This window comes from Gymnogyps californianus, chromosome 11 (genome assembly GCF_018139145.2).
Source record: "Gymnogyps californianus isolate 813 chromosome 11, ASM1813914v2, whole genome shotgun sequence".
NCBI classification, from domain to species: Eukaryota; Metazoa; Chordata; class Aves; order Accipitriformes; family Cathartidae; genus Gymnogyps; species Gymnogyps californianus.
The window spans coordinates 12,380,016-12,386,637 of NC_059481.1; positions in this window are offsets into that span (position 1 = coordinate 12,380,016).

Genomic DNA, 6,622 nt, shown 5'->3' on the forward strand with positions numbered 1-6,622 from the left:
TACTGTGAGCTGAAGTAGTGGCAGTAGATTTTTCCCCACAATTGTTTCCTCCCCATCCTCCCTGCTCTCCCCATCTAAATTTAAGAACAGCTTAATATATACTTCAAGGGTGGGAAATATGCTGACCTAAAAGGCAGCAGCTGTAGGAATAAGGCATAAGCTGTTGGGGGCTGGACAACAGCTTATCATCCAACCAGCCTCAACCATCCTGTGATTCTGTGAATCTGATAGAAGCTCGTTCACTAACTCTAAGTGGGCCCAACAAAGTAAAAGGAACCTGCCTTACCTCACATGTACCCAACAGGTGTGTTCTTAGCCCAGATGAAACCTTACTGAACTATTAGAGATTTGTGAAGGTGACTGAGCACTGGAACAGGATGTGCCATAGACGCTGTGGAGTTTCCATCCTTGGAGATACTCAAAACCCTGGGCAACTGGCTCTAGGTGGCCCTACTTGAGCAGGGGGGGTTGGACCAGATGACTTCCAGAGCTCCTTGCCAACCTCAACCACTCTGTGATTCTATGCTCTGACAAGTAGGGTTACAGGGATCATGAGCTTCATACTGGTATCTAGTCAATCACTTCCTCTCTGATACTTCTACTGGGGCACAGTGTTTCAATAGATGTTCTCTGTTTCAGAGACCTAGAATCATTGAGTCTGAATCCATACTGGCCAAGCTCCCTGTTCTCCTAAGCACAAGAACCCAGAAGTCCTACTTTGACTCACATGTTAAGCTGCAGAGCTCTTAAATAACCACATCTCTTCTTGGAGGAAGGTACTAGAGCATATGCATGCATGAAATTGCAAGGTTATGGGACTACTACACAGATTTGATGCAGAGAGCTAACAAACTGAACCTGCAGAGAAGAGTAACAGCAATACCGTCAAAGGAGGCAGGGAAACTTGTTTCAACTATCAAGCCCCAGTGCCTGCATTGCAGTGCTGGACTGGCAGAGCTGGGACGGGCCCACCTGCAGAATTGCCCGGTGTTAGGCAGGATGCCCCAAGCGGCAGTGGATCCTTCCCTACCCAGGCCCATGCACTCCCAAAGGCAGGGCCTGCCAGCTCATTTGAGTAAAGAAACTTCTCCACCAGCTGCCTGCTTGTATGCTTTTTACAGCTGTACAGATAATTTTATTTCAACATTACATATCTTACCTGCTTCCTACATGTGTACATGTGAATGATTTTGATTTAGTTTGACTGTTGACACTGCTGTTCAAGAGAAGAGTTAAGAACAAGTTAAACTCCCTGGCTGATGAATCAGTCACAACTTCCTACAGGGACTGCTCAGACATCCGCAATGATAAATAGAGTCAAAGCCTCTACTGGCTCAGCTCATGTTTATTAGAACTATCTGCTAATGACCTAAAGGGAACAATCTTGAGAAACGTAGGAAATAGTTTCTCCAGCTATTGGTTATTATAACATGCATCGCTGACACAGGCAAATAATCTCTTGTAAGAGTACTGCAGGAAGACAGGAGTTACGTTTTATGAAGGATTTTACTTTTCACATTTGGTTTCCTTCCAGCTTGGAAGGAAACTGAGATACTTAAGTTTTCCACAAAAGAAAAATCATGCAGAAAAAAGGCCGGGTTTGGATCTCCTAAACTGTTTCATTTCAATTTTGACTTTTTAGAGTTGCAAAAGTTTACAAATGAAGATTCATTTTAAAACAAAAGGTTCCACTCAAATAGTGTTAAAATGTTTTGATTCTTGGAACGTTTCCACTTTTCTTTCATAACTAAATATGAAGATAAACACAAATTTTGTGAAGTATTTTAAGAGAACTGTATTTTCAAATGGAAAATTGTCAACATTTTCTTTATTGACTCTATACCCCTCTTATTCCTCTTTCTTTTCTTCCAAATATTAGTCCAAGGCATTCTAGAAGAAAATGGAAAAAGTTATGAGTAGGTAGTTTGAAAAGAGCAGCTAGCTTCTGAAAAGTGAATCCTCTATCTACATTTTTCTTAATATACTCTCTTTGAGCAGAAAAAGAAGAAAGGTGACAAGCACCTTATGAGGTACCCTATCTTCTCCAAGGACACTGTATTAGCAAGTCATTTCAAAACCTTTGAAATACAGACTCCAGGAAGCGAAGAAAAATTTAGCTGACAACTTACCCATGAACTATTGCTAAATTAAGCCTGTGCTGCACACCTGTATAATGTTGATTACAACATCAGTAACTTGAGCAAAGAACCAGGGGATTACTGGAAAAGTAGAAGTTTCCATTCTGATCCTGTAGGTTCTCATCTGTTTTCCAGCTAGTGGAAGCCACATCCTACACAAAATGGCCAACTGGCAAGCTTAAAGGAGGAACCCAGTCATTCGACAGTCTCCATATGTCCCACAACTTGCACAGGCCCCAACAGCGTTAAACACGCACCAAAACTGGCATGTCCCACAGAACAAACATATAGCAGCACTACAGATGTGACTGGGTTCTGCTGATGTTTCCACAGCCTTAGCTGCAGTTTGAGTCACTGTGACACTGACACTAACACCCCTTGTGAACAGGTTTGAGGGAACAGAAAATAAATGTTTAGTACACAGCTTTAAGATTTTTTCTGTACGTACTGATTTTAAAGCTGTGGGTACAGTTTGGCCTTTAATTAAAGTCAACATATAAAGAAAAGTTTCATTTAGAGAGTTACATTGGCAAGAATCTCAGTCACTGAACTGGTTTCTCTATAGAAAGAGAAGATGAGCAGAAGGAAGGAGAAGTTACCAGTAGACTTTTAGTTTTTACAGAATATTAACACCATCCTTAAATCTATTGTGATGAAAAGTGTTATATAAAAGTACATATAACACCACTAGAGGGGAGTAAAGTAACTTAAAAATTAATGTTTCCTCTACTTGGTTTTGCTGTACAAATTGCATTTGCACATGTTAATTAACAGCTATAGTAAAACCAGAGTATTAAAGAATTGCATTTGCTTAACATTCTAAGCAAAGTTGATTAGATAATTACAGTATTTCTGTACCATTGTCCCCTCTCACTAGGCTGCAGGCTGACAGGGAACATTCGTCATCTGGATGAAGCCAGAACACCAGGGATGGCATTCAGCCAGAACATTTGGCAATAGACATGAATTTCTTTACTTGTATTCAGATTTATAAAGAAGCAACACTACATGATGGAAACAGACTCATTTTATCAAGTGTGAAAAAGGCACCAGACTTAAAAGATTGCTTCGTAGGTAAGCATGTAGAAGAGGCAGGAAAACAAGAACCTTGGTTCTCACATAGATCACTGCCCAAGTCTACACAACAGTGAAATATTTACCCAAGCAACAAGAACAGAGAGAGAAGCATGATTAATTTGGAAGTGTGAAGTACTCTGCATCAGAATGCCGGGTGAAATCTCACTACAGCTGCAATTAATGTGCTCCTGTATCACTGCCAGGTTACCATCGTCTCCATTGTAACCCATCTACGCTGTGGGAGACAAGACTGTGCAGTGAATCTGCACAAAAGAGCAAACGTTTAAAATAAATTTCAATAGGAGATCTTAGCAACTCCCACAGAACAAAGGGAAACATGAGAACAGAGTTCCAACAGCAGAAGAATGGCTTTGACAGCAAATTTTAAGGATGAATGACTGAAATATATATATGTGACTGTGTATCTCAATACTACTGGGAAGTATACCCAGCTTGAGATTTTATGGGAAAAGGGACACTATACAGTAGTAAGCAGATCTCCAAGCTTCAGTGGCAAGTACCAACTACAAAGTAAAATAAGAGATAAGGGGATAATGAGATATGAAATTCCAAAGGTGTTAAGGAAAGCCTGGGAATGCAAGCAAGCCAGAGCTCTCCTTAGTTGCATATCCGCAGGTTACACTTACAGAAGTTGGATTTAATCATGGCAGTCTTGAAAGGCTTTCACAATCACAGATAGGGTGTTTTGCAAAGATTGTAGTAATTCTGCAGAAGAACGGACAACCAGTTGAACCAGTCTGAAAACTATCAAGCATGGCAGGACCAAGACTGTTGGGTCTAATATTTTTTTCCATTTACCATTTGCTGTCCTTTGGACTATTTCCACATTTGCATGCAACAACAGACCTATACATCTTAAAAGCTGACTTATGCAAAAAAGATTGAAAGAAATGGTGTTAAGTGAAAGAAAACTGAGGAGGAAAATAGCAGTTTTTAAGCATGACATAAAAGAAATCCCTATTCCATGTCCCTGGTACACTGGAGAAGCAGTAATGAGCTTAAACTGCAGCAAAAAAGTTCAAGTAAGACACAAAGGGAATGGGGAGGCAGCCTTCCAGCAGTAAGGATAATACTGGAAAGGATTTGTCTGGGCAGTTGTAGAGTCTCTGTTATTGAGATCTTTCAGAACACATTGGACAAACATCCATTAGGACCAATATCAGCACAGGTGATTCTGCCTTGCAGCAGGAAAACAGACTGCATGACCTTTTTAGAAATGTAAAGGTGGAGAAGACCTGTGATATTATGTAGATTGTAATTCATTAGCATCACGTAATATGATGAATCGGATAACACCAAAAAAATGGTATCTGTCACTCTGAAGAAGAAAGACAATGACGAATCGATTTCCTGCCAGCAAAGGCTGAACAAGAGGATGGGGGGAGCCACACACACCTCTTAAAACGACATTAAGCTCAAACAAAGGAGGGGGGGACAGAGCATCCATGCCAAGCCAAAGGGAAAGAGAGTCCAAGATTAAGAGCGGGTGGGCGGGGCAGCTAAGTGCAAAGCCAGAGAAAAGAAAACTGACCAATATAAAGACAAAAGGAATTGAAAAAAAAAAGTACAAGGTGATAAACCAGACTAGAAGAGAGGACAAATCAAAGAATTGTAAAAGCACAGTAAAGCCATCAAGTAGAAAGAAAAGGTAATTTAGTGGTTGAAGTACTAGCCTAGGATTTAAGAGACCTGGTTTTAATTGCCTGCTTAGGCTTCCTAACTTTCTGAACAAGCTACCTAACCTCTTATGGCCTCAGTTCCTACTCATATAACTATTCTTGTGCACAGCAACTTGCTGTGATAGGAGACAAGGTTTTAGATGTGCATATATATCTACCAAAAATAAAGAATGTGGGAATTTAAATCTAGTTTATGCAAGACCTATTCTTAATTTTTTTCATTAATATCTACAGGTGTTGCTCACTCCAGCTGAAAGAGGCCACTGAAGAGACAAGCTAAAACACTAGAATCTGAGACCAATAATTAATGTATTAGTTACTCAAAATATTACTCAAAACATGCATGAGTTAGACAAATCTTGTGCATTCCTGTTCTGTACATCCCATATAAGCATCTTATCCACAATTAACTATATTAACTAAAAGATGTTTAAAAGATGTACATAGAATGTAAATTTTAAGTACCATTTAAACAGTATAAAAAAGTCATCTTGGAAATAGCTTCTATCATATCGATATTTTTAGTATGACATAGAGTGATGCATTTTTACAAAGAGGTTGTTCTAAACAGGAATGTACAGACATACTGTACCTGCAAGATAAAGCAGCTAAAGAAAATACAAAGAACAAAAATACAGCAGGGAAAAAAGTACCACTGCATTCTACTACTTTGGGGGTGGGGTGTGGTTAAACAAAGTTTAAGCTAAATAGGGCCGACCTGCAACATCACTAGAATAAAATTAGATCTGGCTCCTATAGCATAAATGCAGTATTAAAACAAGGAATCATTGGAATGAAAAAGACGTAACAGCAGGTAATGAATTCTTGAATAAAACAGTTAAGTTCTTTCAGTAGTATAACCTAGTGGGTGAAAATACATGGCAAACCTATTTTAAGAGATTCATTTAGTGGCTCTGTTACAATCTTGGATCAGCTATGCAAGTCCAACCTCATGTATTGCAACACTACATCCCCCTTTCCGACTGGTGTCAGCTGTCCGATTTCAGGAGTTGCCACCCCCTATGCTAGCCTGTTATTGCTTCATTCTTTCCTACTGACGTTAGAAGGAGGGCTGAGGAATGTTTTTGACTAGGAGTTGCTGATTCTTGGCCTAAATATCTCCTTGGTCCTCAAACTTTACTCACCAGGGAATGATTGCTGCTGTTTGGGTACAGATCTTTCCTCCGTGCCTCTGCAGTTGATTCTCATTAAGGAAAACTTAAAATCCCCTCGGCAGCTCTGGAGCTCTCTGGAGTTGTCAGTGCAACAAGACACATAATAAACATTAGGTGAGCAAGGATTTAACTGAATCTCTACCTACATCCACATTCTTACATACATTGCAATTTTGGTCACTGAAGTTGCCCAGTACTGTGATGTGATATGATACGACTGAAACAGCAACCAAATCTAGTTGGGCACCTAATGTCCACATTTCAATATTCTCTCTTTTACTAGCTGGCATTGGAAAGATTTTTTCCTCCTCCCTCTTCTGCCCCATCTGCATAACATCTTCCTGCTCCATAAGAGAGGAAGGACACCCACAAGAGAACCTTTTCTCATGTCACGCTACAGAGCCTGCTGAAGAAAACTCCCCCGGTTTCCTCACTGTAGCTGGGATCTGCTGCACCCTTGGCTTTCTCCAAAGCAGTCAGTAATGCGGAAGATCCCTTCTCATCAGTGTGGGACCCCAGCTTCTAAATTAAA